The sequence below is a fragment of the Cryptomeria japonica genome, chromosome 5 (genome assembly GCF_030272615.1).
Source record: "Cryptomeria japonica chromosome 5, Sugi_1.0, whole genome shotgun sequence".
Classification (NCBI taxonomy): Eukaryota; Viridiplantae; Streptophyta; class Pinopsida; order Cupressales; family Cupressaceae; genus Cryptomeria; species Cryptomeria japonica.
Window position 1 is genome coordinate 701,863,766 of NC_081409.1, and position 18,099 is coordinate 701,881,864.

Genomic DNA, 18,099 nt, shown 5'->3' on the forward strand with positions numbered 1-18,099 from the left:
TTCATCTTGACTCGACTAGGAACAAGTGTCTTTAGGAAAAGATAGATGATACTTGGTTATGGCATAAAAGATTTTGTCATGTAAATTTTGATAATCTGATCAAAATAAGTAAGAAGCACCGAGTAAGAGGTCTACCGAGTCTTGAAAAACCTGAGAATGCTATGTGTCGAGGATGCCAGATGCGTAAGATGACAAGATCAAGCTTTACAAGTAAGTCCTACACTTCTAAAGGAATTTTAGATCTAGTACACACTGATCTTTGTGGTCCTATGAAAGTTCAAAGTTACTATGGTGATAAATATTTCATATTATTTGTGGATGATTACTCAAGGATGATGTCAGTCATGTTTTTAAAAGAAAAATAAAAAGCTTTTCAAATGTTTAAATGGTACAAGGCAAGAGTTGAAAATGAAATAGGAAGACAACTGAAATGTCTTAGATCTGATAGAGGAGGAGAATTCACTTCTGATGAATTTAACTTATTCTGCAATGATCATGGTATAAAGAGGCAAGTATTTGCACCGAGAACACCTCAGCAAAATGGGATAGACGAGAGAAGAAACAGATCAATTGTGGATTGTGCAAGAACCCTAATGATAGAAAAGAGGGTACCTCAAACATTTTGGAGAGAAGTAATCAACACTGCAGTTTACACCCTGAACCGAGTTCAATTGGAAAAAGGAACTATGAAGACACCATATGAGTTCTAGTATGACAAGAAACCTAATGTAAGTTATTTAAAATATTTGGAAGTAGATGCTATGTTCACAAAGATGACAGAAATGGAAAGTTTGATCAGAAAAGTGAAGAAGGAACATTTATTGGTTATTCTTCTAGAAGTAAAGCATTTAAATGTCTGATCAAATCATCTAACAAAATAGTAGAAAGTGCAAATGTGAAAATTGATGAATTTGTAGAAAGAAATGATGAAGGAAATTCTAAAGAACCAGAAGATTATGAAGAATTTGTTTATGTTCAACCGAGAAGTCCTACCGAGAAAGTTGTTGAAGAAAATGAAGATAATGTCCAGTTACCGAGTGATGAAGAAGATCATACAGAACCTACCGAGCCTATATTAGCCAAATATGCCAGAAGACATCATGCATCAAGTCAAATTATAGAAGATAAGGATGATCCATTGATGACAAGGAACAAACTGAGACAGAACACATGTTTGATATCTGAATTTGAACCGAGAATAGTGAAAGAGGCATTTAATAGTGAAGATTGGGTAAATACTATGACAGAAGAGATTGATCAAATCAAGAAGAATGACACATGGACACCAATCCCAAGACCTAAGGACAAAAATGTAATCGGTACTAAGTGGATTTTCAAAAACAAGCTAAATGAGAAAGGTGAAGTCATTCGCAACAAAGAAAGAATAGTTTGCAAAGGTTATGCTCAAGAAGAAGGAATAGATTATGGTGAGAATTTTGCACCTGTGGCTTGACTTGAGGGAGTAAGAACATTGTTGGCATATGTTGCTTTCCAAAATTTCAAGGTATATCAAATGAACGTTAAATCTGCATTTTTTAATGGTATACTAGAAGAAGAAGTTTACATTGAACAACCTGAAGGATTTGTTGAAGACAAGAGTAAAGATCAAGTATGCAAACTGAACAAAGCTTTATATGGTCTGAAACAAGCACCTAGAGCATGGTATGAAAGACTGCACTCTTATTTAATCAAGATTGGTTTTATAAGGACAAGTGAAAATAGCAACATGTACATGAAGAAAGATGAGGACAATGGAATACTGATCTTAGCCATATTTGTTGATGATATCATATTTTGTGGAAATGACTCCTGATGCAAGAATTTTGGGAATGAAATGTGCAAAGAATTTGAGATGTCACTAATCGGTGAGATAAAGTATTTTATAGGTTTACAGATATTGCAAATGAAAGATGAGATTTTCATTACTCAATCCAAGTACATAAAGGAAATCTTGAAGAAATATGGAATGGAGGATTCTAAACCAGTAAGTACTCCTATGACTACTAACTGTAAATTATCAAAGAATGATGAATCTGCATCTGTTGATAAGACACTTTACCGATCTATGATTGGAAAATTGAAATATGCTATGCATAGTAGACCGGATATAGCACATGCAGTAGGTACTGTAGCAAGATTCTCTACAGATCCCAAGGAGACACATATGACAACAATCAAGATAGTTTTCATATGCCTGAGAGGCACTGAACATTATGGCTTAGTATATGAAAAGAAGAATGATTTTGATTTAAAATTTTATACTGATGTTGATTGGGTAGGCAACATTGATGACAGAAAAAGCACAAGTGGTGGAGCTTTCTTTTTAGGAGAAAGACTAGTGAGTTGGTTTAGCAAGAAACAAGGATGTATCTCATAATCAATAGCAGAAGTTGAATACGTTGTTGCAACATTAAACTGTACCAATATAGCATGGATCAAACAACTGTTGGAAGGTATAAATGAGAAAGTTACTGAGCCAGTAACTATATTCTATGATAATACTAGTGCCATTAACATTTCAAAGAATCTCGTGATGCACTCTAAGACAAAGCATATATCTATAAAGTATCATTATCTCAGAGAAGAAGTTCAAGAGAAGAAAGTTGTGCTGGAATATATCAGTTCAAAGGAGCAATTAGCAGATATCTTCACAAAGCCATTGCCAAGGGACATTTTTGAGTATCTTAGAAGCAAGTTAGGGGTCCTACCCCTATCTTCTACTCACTAATCGAGTTCGGTGAAAGCATCAATTTAATGAATCTACATAATATTATGTGTGGATTGATGCTGATTTATGCACTTTAGAAGGTTTTCTAAAGTTGTGCAGAAAAGGTGAATAGAACCAGTTACTCTGACCAAGACTGAGATGTTACACAGCAAGGCAAATCACTTCACAGAGGAAGAAATCATGATTTAGTTCTTTTACTTTTTGGCATTGTTGTCAAAGGGGGAGAAGACTATAAATGGTTTGACTGGAAGACTAAATGGTTGACTGAATGAAAGCCCTGAATGATAGAAATAATAGAAGACTAATGACAAGGGGAGTAGATTGAAAAACAGAGAAGACTAAATGTAAGTCAACAGCTTAGAAGCCTAATGAAGAAAGGAAGAAGACTTCAGAAGACTTTCAGAGCTCAAGGATAACAGGAGAAGTCTAATAGCAATCTGAATCCGAATCAATTTGAATATCTTGTTGGTATTACCATTTAATTATTGGTTTTGCCATCAATACCAAAGGGGGAGACTGTTGGCATTACAGTAAGAAAGATTGTTTGCATTTCAATATCAGGAGATTGTTGATATTTAGTAAAGATATTGAGAAAGTTGTTGAAGATTATTGATATAACTAAAGAAGGATCATAACTATCTTTATAACATTATTTTGTCATTGATGTCAAGAGATTGATTATTTGATTCAGTATGATGTTGCCATATCTTGAGAAGATTGATTTGAAGAGAATTAAGATGTCGGTAAAAGACACAGAAAGAATGTGATGAATAAGGGGAGAAACAAGTTATTCAATGGGCAACTATTACCGAGTTAGACAATGATGAGATCATGATGTTTAGATTGTTTTGATGTCCTACATATGTTGTTTATTGTAAGGTTAATACTATACTATGTCATCGAGTAAAGAACCTAGTCAGTAAACCCTAAGGAACCTAGTTGGTAAACCCTAAGGTTATCGATATCGGTTAATGAAGGTGAAATGTCTACCGAGTAAAGTTTAGTATTTACTGAGTTGCAACCGAGTTATGACAGTACACATGGGATGGATAAAAGCATTATTTAATGAAGGACAATGATTAGCTAGAAATGTATAAATGATTGGTATGCCGTGCATGAAGTTTGTTAAGGATCTATGGCAAAGGAAAATCGGCAAAAAGATCTACAGCGCAGATTGAACCGCAATAACCTTGTGCAAGTTCCAAGAAAGGACTACAAGTCCTGAGGTAAGGTAAAACATTTTTAGATCAAAGGATACATTGAACCTGGTCAAGTTTGAAGATCTGATGGCTAAGATTGATCATGGGAAATGTGATCAAGGAGATTAAGCGGTTAGCAATTGTTTATAAATAAGAAATTGTTGATAAACAATGTATGTGGGCAAGTGTATGCACAGGGATGCTACATAGTGATTACCGAGCATAGAAGCTTGACAACCTATTTGAATAACAGAGTAGAGAGCCCAATAGAGGGACAAGATAAGTCTTATGACTAGATTGTTTTGAGCAAATAAGAATCTGCTTTAGCATTTTAGATGTGAAGTTGGAGATAGATTTGTATCACTGTTATTTTGTAAGTGACAGAAAATCTCTTAACCGAGTGGACTTAACAGTCTTATATGTAAACCCTCTAGCAAGGTAACATTCTAAATGAGTGTTTGAAATCCTTTGACAAGGTCACTTCTAACAAAGTGAAGATCCTAACAGATCTAAGGGAAATCCCTTAACCGAGTCACATCTAGCAATGTGTTTGTAATCTTTAACAGGATTTTCTTTTAACCGAGCATACTCTAGAAGAATATATTTCTTAGTGGGTCCAAAATCCCATAGTGGTTTTTCCCTATTTGGGTTTCCACATTAAATCTTGTTTTATGAGTGTTATGATGATTATATGCTTATGAGTTTGCATGTTTAGCAGTTTTGGTTATATTGCTGAAGTATAAGTTAGTGAGGTTGAATCTGTTGTTTTTATGGAAGATTAAGTTTCTATGATTCACCCCCCCCTCTCATCTTGTTAGCTATTGGCATTTGTACTTACATTAAGTATCAGTACTATCAGGATCACTTTGTTTGTTACTAGGATCTAGGATCAATGCTTTTGAAATGTTTTTAAATAAATCATTTTCAACATCAACATATTCATATTCATCATCTAAAATATTAGGATCAACATTCTCACCTATTTCTTAATCAAGATTAAAAAAAATATGAGCTCTAATAGGAATAGAACTTGTAGCATCATTTGTTTTAAGCATTTTGTATCTTGGAGATTTAGGTTGAACCTCTTGTTTAGGAGAAGTTTGATCAACTAGAATTATGTCAAGATTTGGTGTCTTGGGAGAAGAAATGGTTTGGGAAACAAGTTCTTGTATGACATCTCCATCGACGTTCTCTTGCACAACGGTTTATTTGGTTTTAGTGGAAGGTTGTGAAGGTTCAACTGGTATAGGCCCTTTTTCTTCTTTTAAGGAAAGGTGAATGGGATGAGGTCTTTTAGGTTGAACAATAGGAGGTGCCAGGATATTCTCTTTATAAGTTATAGGAGGCGGAAATGCACCATATAGAGGAGGAATAGTTGGTGTAGGAAGGACACTAGGTCCATCATAACGAGGAGGAATGTCTTTCCTTAGGAGGAATAATATGTTTATCTTTGGAGAAGGAATAGATTTGTATTTTAGAGGAAGAGTATTTATATCCTTTGGAGGAACAATAGTCTCATGAGAAGGGATTGATTCCTCTTTGGGAAGAATATTATTTCTTTCCTTGGGAGAAAGAATAATCATATCCTCAAGAAGAGGTATATGATCATTAGTTGGAGGAAGACTAAGTATTAGATTTCTAGGTTTACGCAAGGATAAAATCATCTCATTTTTCCAATTTTTATAAAGATTTAAAAAGAGCATCACTTCTAGGTTGAAGAGGTTGGAATTGTTCAAACCAAAAATAATCAAGAAAAACATCTCTATGCCTCATTTTAGGTTGATACATGTTATGATTACAATTATGATTTTATCATCATGCAAAAATTTCAAACAATTATGAATAGTAGAAGTGATTGCTTTCATGGAAGAGAGCCAAGGATGTCCCAACTTCACACGAAATTGATCGGATGTAAGAATGATAGAAAAGAAAACATCTAAGAATTTAGTGTTAACCTCAATATTGTTGGAAATTGGAGGAATTGATTATGTGTTGCATTGATGTTTTCTCATTGATGGCAACACTGGTTGTTTTTGTTGTACTGGTTTCCGGTAGGTTCCGGCAGAGCGGTTGGATTATGATATTGATCCGGTATGCTCTAGTATTCTTTGGTTTATGGAATTGGTTTGGATCTATCATTCATGATATTCAGATGTGTATCATGATCAGTTGGTTTGGGATTTGATGAGTCGGGAGCTATCATTTGTTCTAGTAAGCCTTTTGGTAACCAGTAAGGGTTTTACTGGTAGATCTTTGTTGAAGATCTTTCGATGCACTTGATAAGTGGTGTTGGTGAGGCTTCTAGATGACTTTCGAGATGTTGTTGGTTATCTTGTTTATGTTCCTATTGATTGGTGGTGTTGCATTTAGGACCGGACCTAATGCTATCTTATTCTGCTAAGTTATGGACTAGTTTATGTAATGTGTTGGTGGATGATCCCGATGTGTTTCTGGTTGGATCTATTGATTGTCTTATGTTTTTTTGGTCTTAGGCCGACTTGGTTGATCATTGGATTGTGGGTTTATGTTATTAATTTATTGTATTATCTTTTAGGTGGCCGACCTAATTTTTTAGGTCCCGGGTTGCTATAAATATGATGTAGGATCTCTTTGTAGATCGTGGGTTTTGGGGATATAGGATTATCTATTTGCAAATAAGGTTGTAATCATATGCAGAGATTTTGGTTGATCATAGGTGATCAAATTATGTTGGTGAAAGAGGTTTAAGACCTCTAGTATTTAGCTTAACCGGAACTATATTCAGGCATAGGAGATGTTATTCTTGCAGTTCACTCTTCTTTCCGGATTGTAGTTTGGATTTATTTGTAGTCAATGAGGCTCCTTTTATGATGAGCAGTGCACTCTAAGTTGTTGGCCTTCCTACATGTGTAGGCCCCTATTTTTGTAATCACATACTTACTGCAGAAGTATTATTTAATTATGGGTAGGCTTCCCACCGTGGTTTTTCCCTTTACTGGGTTTTCCACGTACAAATCTTGGTGTTATCTTTTGTGGATGGTTGGTAAATGTTCTGTGGTTTATATTTGTTCTTAACTATTATATCTTCTATTCTAGTATTTGGTTTATGTATTCCGGTAATAGGGTTGTAATGCTTAAATTTCTATAATCTGTTGACAACTAATTCACCCCCCTCTCAGTTGTACACTAGTTATTTGAGGTGTCTAACAAATAGGAAGTGTAATAGAATCAATAGCAGGGCAAGAGAAACCATCAAAGACTTTAACTATCACATCAAGTTTATCATATGTCACTTGAAGCAATTGCAAATTATAGAGAAATTCTTCAATGAAAACATTAACCATAGAAGAAGGATCAATAAGAATCCCTCGTGAGGGCATGCCCTTGATCTTTGCAGAAATATATAGAGGTCCATCGGGGGCTTTAATCATCTCACTATGATCAAATGTAATGCACCGGTCCCTAGGTGGTTCATTTTTATCAATAAGGTTCACCACATTAGTAGATTCAAAGCCATCATCATTAGGAAAATAGGCACATTGTTCAGTTTCAATCACATTAGCAGAATGAGAAGGTAAAGGATCAGTGAATATTTGAATATTTAGGTTAGGAGGGGCGACATATTTGTTTCCTTTATCATTCACACCAGCCACAAAATGGTATTGTTATCAATCAAGTCTTCAATCTTACTCCTTAAAGAATAACACTTTTCAATATCATGACCAAGTTGACGATGATATTGGCAAAAGGATTTGGAATCAAAGGAAGGTGACAAAGGCTTAGTTGTATCAATTGGTTTAATAGGGGGAAGCATCAACACATTCCTTTGTAACAATTTCATCTTAATACTATGTAAAGATTCACTAAGAGGAGTGAATTATTTTCTAAAGTATTTGGATAAAGGAGACACACTTGTTGTTGTAGCTGCTACATGATTATTGTTGTTGTTGTCATTGAACTTGATGAATCCCTTATTTGGTTTGAACTTTACAAAAGTTTGTTGAGCACTTTCAGTTTTATCACTCGGAGCTATTGAAGAGGATGATCATTTCAATTGACTCATAGTAAGATGATAATTACGAAGTACTGCACACAACTACGTAAAGGAAGTAAACTCATAAAAGAGAAGTTTATCCCTAATATCTTTTTTAAAAATAGCAATGAAAATTCTTTGTTTATCATGAGCAGGCACAAGAAAAGAAATTTGAGAATAGAAATGATTATATCTACTAATAAAATTAGTCACTTTTTCTTTAACACCTTGTTTACAATACGTCAAATCAGTTAAAGTAATTTTAGGGCCAATATTATTGTGAAATTGTTGAATAAAATAATTAGCCAATTGTTGAAAATAAGTAATAGAATAAGGAGGAAAATAACAATACCATTGCAAATATTTATCCCTTAATGTTATAGTAAACAATTTAGCCAAAAGTATTTAGTCGCTAGCAAAGTCACTACACAAAGTTTGAAATGTTTTCACATGAGTCAAGGGATCACCTTTTCCATTATAAAGCTCCAACTGAGGAACTTCCAAATGTTTAGGAGGGACAACACAAACAATGTCACTAGATAATGGGCTCGCTACATCAAATGTGGGCACACTACACTTAGATTGGTTCATGGAAGCTATTTGTTGTTGTAAAGAAGACAATGTTTGGGCTAGACTATTGATGATAGCTTTGGTGGAAGAGTTGAAATTGGACATGTTCGATTGAGAAGGAGGGGTAACATTGTTGAATGGAGGAAGGGGTTCAGAATAAGGAGGTGGAAAACTATTGTAAGTGAAAATGGGAGAGGATTGGGTAATAAATGGATGACTCACAGTAGGAGGAATGAAAGAATTAGGATTAGATGAGTTGCCCCCTTGACTAACACTTGTAGGTATGACATTTTGAGTAGAAGTGGCCATGATATTGGATGTAAAGGTGGGAACACTAGCCATAGGAGTAGTCAAAGGAATGGATTGGTTTTTTTGACTAGAAGGTTGTGTATAACCAAGAACTTCGGCACAACTCTTCATGGACGTGATATTAGTGTCAACAATATGAGAAATGTCACGCAAGATATCCTCACAAAGTTTATCACTTTAAACTATTTTTTTAATCCTTCAATCAATGTGAGAGCCTTGAACATTCTGGGTATTGTTGACTCGTCCATTGTTGAAGATCTTCAAACTAAATGTAAATCTTCGTCAATTTGTCAACGAAAACCCTAGATTTTTATTTTGATTTTTTGATTGGTAATGGGCTGAAGCAAATAAGGTGTACATACCCTACCCCCTTGTGGGATTTGAACTTGTGACCTCTATTTCAAGAGAACAAGTTCTCCACCACTAGGCCAACTCAGGTTGTACAACAAAAACCCTAGTTAGTGATTAGTCCACATCGTGAGAATTATGTAAAGAATGGGGATAAACAAGATCATGTGTAGGATTGGAAGAACCACCAGCATCCTCATGAAACAAAGTTTCCAAATTAGGCTCCATCTCCTCGGTAATTAAACCTTGGGAAGCCTTCATTCTACAACTTCTCATGGGGATATTATAGGTTGGACTAATAGTGGTAAAACTCATGCACTGAGGGAGGGAAATTTGAAATTTGAATTTTGAATTTTGAATCTAATTTTTGAAACTTGCAAAAATAAAATAATTGAATAATGCAAAATTCTAAAACAATGATTATCCAATTAAATAAACAAATTTATTGGAAAGATATAAATAATTGTGAAAGATCATGCAACCCACAAATTAATTTAAATTTAAATGTAGGGCCTTGTGAAAATAACCTCTTAATTTTAAAAATTCAAATTTAGAATTATTCAAAAGAAATTTAAAATTTAAAATTAGGGACTTGTAAAAAAGACCTTTTAATTTTTAAAATTTAAAATTTAAAATCATGCAAAAGAGATTTAAATTTAAAATTAGGGTCTTGTAAAAAGAACCACTTAATTTTAAAATGCAATGTTGAAAATTAAAATAATTAATTTAAATTTAAAAATTAGGGCTCTTTTAATTAACCACTTAATTTAAAATTTAAATTTGAAATTATCCACAAGAAATTAAACTTAAAATTAGGGTCTTGTAAAAAGAACCTCTTAATTTTAAAATTTAAATTTAAAATTAGATGTAAGGTTGAAATTTTGAAATTGAATTAATGCAAAATTGGGAAATGCACAAGATTAATTTAAATTTAAAAATTAGGGTAATTTTAATTAACCACTTAATTTTAAAATTTAAATTTGAAATTAGATCCAAGATTTGCGATTTTGAATTTGAATAAAAATTAACAACAAATTTGAAGAGGGAAATTCCAAATTTAAATAACCCACAAGCTCAATTTTTATTTTTATTTTTAAAATAGGGTTTTGAAAATTAACCGCTTAATTTTTAAATTTGAATTTGAAATTATATCTAGGATTGTAATTTTGAATTGAATTACCACCAAAACTGAAGTTAATTCAAAATTTAAACAACACACAAGTTTGAATTTTAAATTTAAAACTAGGGGTTTTGAAATAAACCACTTAATTTTAAAATTTAATTGGAAAATTAAACTTGCAAATGAAATTTTGAATTTTGAAATATGAAGGATAGACAAATCTGAAAATGTTAATCCAAATTAAGTCACTTACAAGTTCAATTTTAAGATTAAAAATTAGGGTTTTAATGAATTAACCACTATTTTTTTAGAATTTGCATGAAAATGGAACTTGTAAATGAAAATTTGAATTGTAAATTGCATAAACACTTAGATCTGAAAACAAAAATCAGAAGGAAGCATAGGACATGTTGGGTTCACCAAAATGTAAAGGGAAAAAATGATTCCCTAGGGTTTCCACCCAAGGAATGAAAACCAGTAGAGATATTTTTCGCTTGGGGCCTTTACATTCAAAAGAGGATGGAGAATTCACTAGATCTAATCATGAATTAGATCAAGACTAAATTCTAAGTGAATTTATGTTAAGGATCCCTCTCTTGTGAGTTGAAGTGCTAAAATTAGGTAAAATATTGAAAAATGAAGGCGAAAGCATGAAAATAGTAAGCTACGAATGTAGGATTTTTGCGTGCACCTAGAATTAAGCAATGTAAGTTGAATTAGAGCTTCTCCCCAAAACTGCTCAAAATTTGCTAGGGCCATTGCGCATCACAATGGTCCTCCAAAAAAATTTCACACCAAAGGGAGATGATTTGTTGCTATGAATCAAGCCTAATCTGAAGAGAACAACTTTGTACTTGTTTCCTGCACACAGAAAGAAAGGAAAATGTGTTGGGAATAGGGGTTTTCCTTACGTCAAACCCCAGTTTTGGAATTAACCATGAAATTGAGATAAAATGTAATTACAATGACTGAAAGGAAAGGATCTCTTTTTGAGGGAGATGTTGAATTATGATTGAAAATTGAATTATGATACCTCCTCATGAAGTTTTTCTTGCCTCCGCATGGAAATAGGGTTTATGAAATCTTCAAAAAAATAGGATGAATAATGTCTCCTTCAATGCTTGAAACTTAACTTTATTGTTGCTCCTAAGCTAAAAGAAGACTGATGATGCTCAATTGTTTGAATGTGTGAATGCTTGATCTCATGTGTGCTTGATATCCTATGTGTGTATCTTCAAATGAGAGGGGAAATCCTCTTTATATACTTGTCCGTCGGTGAAATTAGCTAATTTTCCGACATGAGTCGACATAGAGAGGGAAATCCTGCTCAATTTTGAAATAGGACTAAGGGGTCAAATTGGGCCCAATTTAGGGAGGACCATGGCATGGCACCATGGTCCTACCCTATTTTGGGGTAGGCATAAGGTGCTAGGTGAGGTACGTTTTGAGTTTAGATGTCATTTGTGATGTGCAAGAGCATAATCGGGTCTTCAATTGAGCCAAGGGGTGCACACACTAAGGTGAAGACCCAAATGTGATCAAAATTGCAAAGGGTTCAATTTTAAGATGCTACAGTATCATCAAGATTTTGCATTAATTTATCCTTACATTTCTTCAATGTTAAGATGTCCATTTTGATAACCTTAAGCCATTCCTTAGGAATATCTTTACTCTCATCAAACAACATTGTTTCTTGAAGCAAATCTTCTTGGTTCCCAAATTTTATTCTCTACAAAGGGATATAGTCTTCCCACATCAATATATTCTCATTTATTTCTATTTTTCCATCCTCTCCAGTTAGAAAGTATTGTATCAAACTCAAATAATCATTAATAGATGATATGACTTAATGACCTTTGTAATTACTTTCTCTCCCATAGTTTTGGATAGGAAGCTATTAGGAAGTTGAAGCCTTCTTTCTTTGGATAATCTAGCTTGTGGACTTAGCCTTCTTTCTTTGGATAATCTATCTTGTAGACTTAGTGAAGGATTTGTTGAATCCACCAGGCCAACCAGATGATTAACATAAATTTTGAGTTGATTGATTTGGGTCTTCAACTCCTCTTTTGTTGTCTCATCATTTTGCATATGTGTTAGGATGTTGAATACAAATGTTTGGATTGATTGCTTCTCCTTAGCTCTTCTTTGCAATCCCAAGGCTACATCTTGAATTTGGTAATCCTAGGGTTGTATCTCTTCTCTTGGATTATCTACCATGGGAATAGAAATTTGGTCCCTTATATATTCCTATTGATCAATTATTTTTGAGGCTACCCTTCTTGTTATATTTTTCTTATTGGTAGGGGTCTGAATAATGTGGCTCAACCATACTAGGAGCTTCCCTATTCCAATCTCAAGAGAAGCATTTTAACCCTTAAGGACTTGGCCATTATCTTCTTACTATTTTTCTTCTTATTTTTCTTTCAGTTGTTCATGATCATCCCTCGGTGTTTAGATTAAGGTGTCTCAGTATTTGAACCCTAACATTTTTAATTGATTTAATTAATTATTTTGGTGCATATTTTTATCCTAAGTTGATTATTTTTTAAGTTTTCCATTCACCTTGTGGGCCCTCTTAGAGAGGTGTCACCCTACATGGTAGGTGAAGTCTTTGGCATGTTTCGTATTGTGTAGGAAAACGGATATGTAGTAATCCATATCTTTCAAGAAATAGATGCCTACTTTGGAGGTCATATGATTTTGGTGATTGAATTCAAAGTTTTCATGTTGAAGATTAAAAAAAAAATTACAATCTCCTATGTTTAGAAGAGACTTATTATGCATTTTTATTCCAAAACCAAAAAAGTAAAGAAATCATTTTTTTTCTTTTATCTTTCCCTAATGCCTAAGAAATGGATATGAGTTCATTTATTTGAGTTTGATGCCCAAGGATGAGGATTTATTTGTTCCTAATTGCAAGATGAAGTTGGAGCCTTAGACAATGTACTTTTTTTAGCTTTTCATTTTGTTGAAGTTGGAGAATTCTTTTTTGGACACCTAGCTTGTATATCATTGAATACTTGACATTTATGGTAGAAAGACAAGATGATTTATTATAGATCTTCTATGATGTCTATGTTTATCCAAATAAGAGAAAGATGTAACTCTGCAAGTTAAGGTTATGAGCCTAAAAGTGTATTGTAACTTATTTATTGCAAATTAATGCATTGGTTTGATGTTTTGGAGTGTTGGGATTTTTACCTAAAAAGGTTTTCCCCACACATATTGGTGTTTCTTTTCTTGTATCCAATTCTTGTTTCTTTCATGTTCTTAAAATATTAATTTAGATTTTTTTATGCTTCTAAAATTTATATAGATCTACAAGTTGAGTTATCTTTCCCCAAAAGATTTAATGCAATGGGAAATCAACTATGTATATTTTTTCTTTAAAATCATAGTAGTATGTTCTAGTATCATGATATTAAACATCTAATTGAAATAAAAAAAGGATAAAGAAGATTCATAATAACTCTCAAATGTCTTTCCAAGATGCTCATTTCCTTTCAGTTGGTATCAGAGCATCAGTTCCATGTTTTGCAGGTGCTTGCATATGCATGAATGTGAGTTGTATTAACTTGCATGTTGCTTTCTTTTTTCTTGCATATATTGCATGTGAAGTTTTAATGGGGTCTAAGGTTTTGTGTATTTCTATTTTTTTATTTCTTAGCCTAGGAAGCTTGATGGAATCTGTTGTTGAAGGAATTGGTTGATTATTTTCTTTGTTTGACTAGAAGTCTTGTAGTTGATCTTGTTTCCAAGTTACATCACACATTTGAACAATGGAGAAGATGTATTTTCATGGAGTTGATCGTGTGCTTTTATTTAATATAATTTTGATCTATAAATATTGTTTGGTAGTGTATAATATCCCTAATGCATGGTGGTTTTCTTATATTATATAGTTGTGTGCAGTAGAGTATTCATGTTAGGTATCTATTTTTGGCTCCCTTGCAACATGGAGAAACTTGATTTGTCATGACTACGGTTTGATGTGCTTATGTTGGTTGTTTGGTTTAAGTTACTAGAATTGGTATGCACTATTTCATTATCCTTGAATGCATGTAGGCTATGAAGTTGATCATTGGATGATTTAAAAGATTTTGAAATAGTATATTTCCTTTGTATGCATGGACATGATGATGGTTATGGAGTTGGCCTACAAATGCACCTAGAGTTCTTGGACCTCTTCTTCCTTTTTTGGTTGGTTGTACTTTCATCTCTCAACTTCATGTAGGTTGGATTTAAGAGTTTTATAGATTTTTCATTCAAAATATATGGTTATGCTTATCTATGCTATTCTATTATTTTGGTTTAACCATTTTGATGTTATTCAGACTTGTGGGTCTTCTAGATGATAAGTGGATATGGATTTACATGTGTGCTCACGAACACAGTGGTTTTGGAAGTTACATAATTAAACAAAACTTCTTGTTTTTTGGATATGTAGATAAGCTATTTTTTCATCTTATATTTTCATTGTGGTGTATTCTAGATCCAAGATAGTTACATGTTTGAATGTATATTTTTTGCATGGTGTGAGAAGGCTTGTAACTTTATCAATGAGGAGATGTTTGTATATGGTTGTGAAGTTGATATACTCTTTATATTTTAAAATATTTTGGACAACCTATTTCCTCTAAAGGTTTTGCAGTTCTCCTATTCTACTAAAAGTTGTAGGTTTGCATAGATTTGGATCATTCTTGGTGGTCAAATTTGCACTAATATGGTTCTGCAAGTTTTGCTTGTTCACAAAAATATATAGTTTGTAGATCTATGAAAAATTGTTATTTTCAATTTCTTAGATCTTTTTGGATGGAGACAATTTCATATTTGCATGAATGTTTTATAGTTCCTTGACTGTGGTGCTCAGTTGTGGATTTTTTTGGCTAATCGAGACCTTTGGTGATGTGGTGTTTAAGTCTTAAAATCCACATATTAACCTCTTTAATATTTCAATTTTTCATGTTACTAATGTGATGATGAGTTTGCATGTTTCAGTGTTTTATCTACAATTTATGTTGTTGTGTGGGTAGGCCACCCATTTAGTTGCAGTGAGATGACTCAAATGTGGACTATATATATCTACTAGAATGATTTACTGTGGATGCAAAATTATTAGTTGGCCTTGTTTGTGGTCATTTTGTATTGGTATGTTGCTTTGAGATGAGAAGATGGATGATCTTTTTTAGTACCTGGATATGTAGTTAGTGGGACTTAGAGCATTTTTATTGCAATTTCATGTTAGATAGGTTACACTTTTTAGTGGGATGTTGTGAAAATGATGTTTGACGATTTTATCTTCTTAATTGGATATTTTGGTCTTAATTTGGTTCTATTTGTAGACATCTAAAAATGGTCAATGTTTGCGGAGTCATACTTTAACATTTTGTGCATTGCCTTATTTTAGGGTTCTTGCATCACATTAACATTTCTTCTATGTTGCGCACTTGGTCTTTATCATTTGCAAGCATTGAGTCCTTCTTCTGCATTCCTCATTTTTCTCACTTTCGAATTAGGTCTTGTCGATAGCAATCTTCAGTCATGATTTTGGTCAATCTTATCCTGTCGCATCATGGTGTGTGATCATTTGTCATCATTTTGGACATTGTCAATCCTAATCGATGATAGAATTAGGGTTTTGTCCTCTTGTCAATCTCATCATTTTGTGATCGATTCATCATCGATCCTTGTCCTTGTCAATCTTGTTGTTTTGCGATCAATTCGTCATCGATCCTTGTCCTTGTCAATCTCATCATTTTGTGATTGATTCGTCATCAATCCTTGTCCTTGTCAATCTTGTCATTTTGTGATCTATTCATAATCGGTCCTTGTCCTTGTCAATCTTGTCATTTTGCGATCGATTCGTCATCGATCCTTGTCCTTGTCAAATATTCTCATTTTGCGATTGATTCGTCATCGATCCTTGTCCTCTTCAATCATGTCAATTTGGATTGATTGGTCATTGTTCCTTGTCAATTGGCGCCTATCAATTTGATCTCCTTGTCAATCTTGGTCAATTTGTCATTGATTTTTGTCAACCAATCTCAATCATTTATCAACATTGGTCCTTTGCCAATCAGAATCATGATCGAATCGACATTAATTTCTTGTTGCCTTGACCTAATTCCTTGTCCTCTTATTTCTAGGGTTTTATGATTTGATCATTAAATCCTTTTCTTCTTCTTGGTGGGTTAAATAAATCTATTTATTTAGTCCTAGGTATTTTCATGAATTAATTAATGGATGAAAACCTATTAATTAATTCACCTTATTTCTATTTCATATTTTTCCTCAATTTTTCCAATTTACTAATTTCTCCTAATTCCTAATTTCTATTTCTTCTATTTTCTTCAATTTTTCTAATTTTTCCCCTAATTCTCTCCTATGATTATGCTTCCATTTGTTTCAATCATGGAAGCTATTTTCTCTCTTATCATGGGAATGACATTTTAATTTTGTCATAATTTGTCATAATTGTGTCAATCAATCAATCTTGCATAGAAAATGTAAATCTTGTCATAATTTGTCATCCTTGATTTGAAATTTCCTTTCAAATCTCTTCATGCTAATCTTGTCATCTCTCCAATTTGTCTATAAATTGGATGATTTTCTTCAATCAAATAAATCACGCTTCTAGTATCCTTACGCTGCCATTTCATCTTGTCAATCTCGCTTTCATACTATGCTTTTGCACTTGTAGGTGAGATCCACAAACAAAGTAATTTGAAGGAGAAAGAAGGACAATGGAGAATTATGGAGGAGATATTTGCATTTGTAATGGTTTGCATTTGGTTTGATTATCTTGTCTTCATATCTCTATTGAATGTTTTTAGGATTTCTTATCATTGCAATCTAGTTTTTGTGGTTGAGCTAGTTTAATATCTATTGCTTTGATGAATTCCATTTTCCTATCTACATTTTTTGGTGAACTCGACATGAGCTAACCCCTTAACCATGTTTTTGAGTGATTTTGAGCTGATTTGTAGGTGAAAAACTCAAGAAAAAGGGCAACTCAGAGCTTTTTGGACACTTCTGCGCCTGTGTCAAAGCATTTTGTGCCTGTGTCAGGGCATCTTGTGCCTGTGTCAAAGAGATATGCACCTGTGTTAAAGAGATCTATGCCTATGTCAAGGCATTCTGCGCCTGTGTCAAGGCATTATGCGCTTGTGTTGAGACATTTTGTGCCCGTGTAAGGCCAGAAACAAAGGTGAAACCAGTGTTTTTACTTGCAAATTACTTTGTTTCCATTCTATTCTTATATTCTGGTTTTTCTTTGGTATTGATTCTCTGTGTAGCACCTTGGTGTTATGTGTGACGAAGACTAAAAAATACAACTACTAACAAAATCTTATGCAGGACGCGGTCAAAATACTTTCACTAAAACATCTTGTTTGTGATTTTTAAAGTAGTTGCACATTTAATTTCTTAAAGGTTAATGAACACCATGCATGCTTTGTTTGTTTTTAGTTTGATTGCATGTTTTAACCCTTAGGATTAGGCCTGCCTCCCAATCTGCCTGGCACTTCGCACAAGCATTGGTGAGAGGGAATGACCCAAAGTGGTGATGAGCTAAAGCCAAGCTCTTCCGAACCACTCTAAATAACTGTGGATGCAACGAAAGTTGTAGACAATGGGTGTTGGAATGGTATTGCGATGATTTATTCGCCAGATCAATACCCACCCGAATGGATGCCCTTACTAGAATCTCTTGTTTTTAGAGGCCAAAATCCTTCTATCTGTTGGCTCGAGTGTTGTGATACGCGCATGCCAAAGACACCTCTCATGTAATCCTTAGTTAGAGATAGAAAGTTCT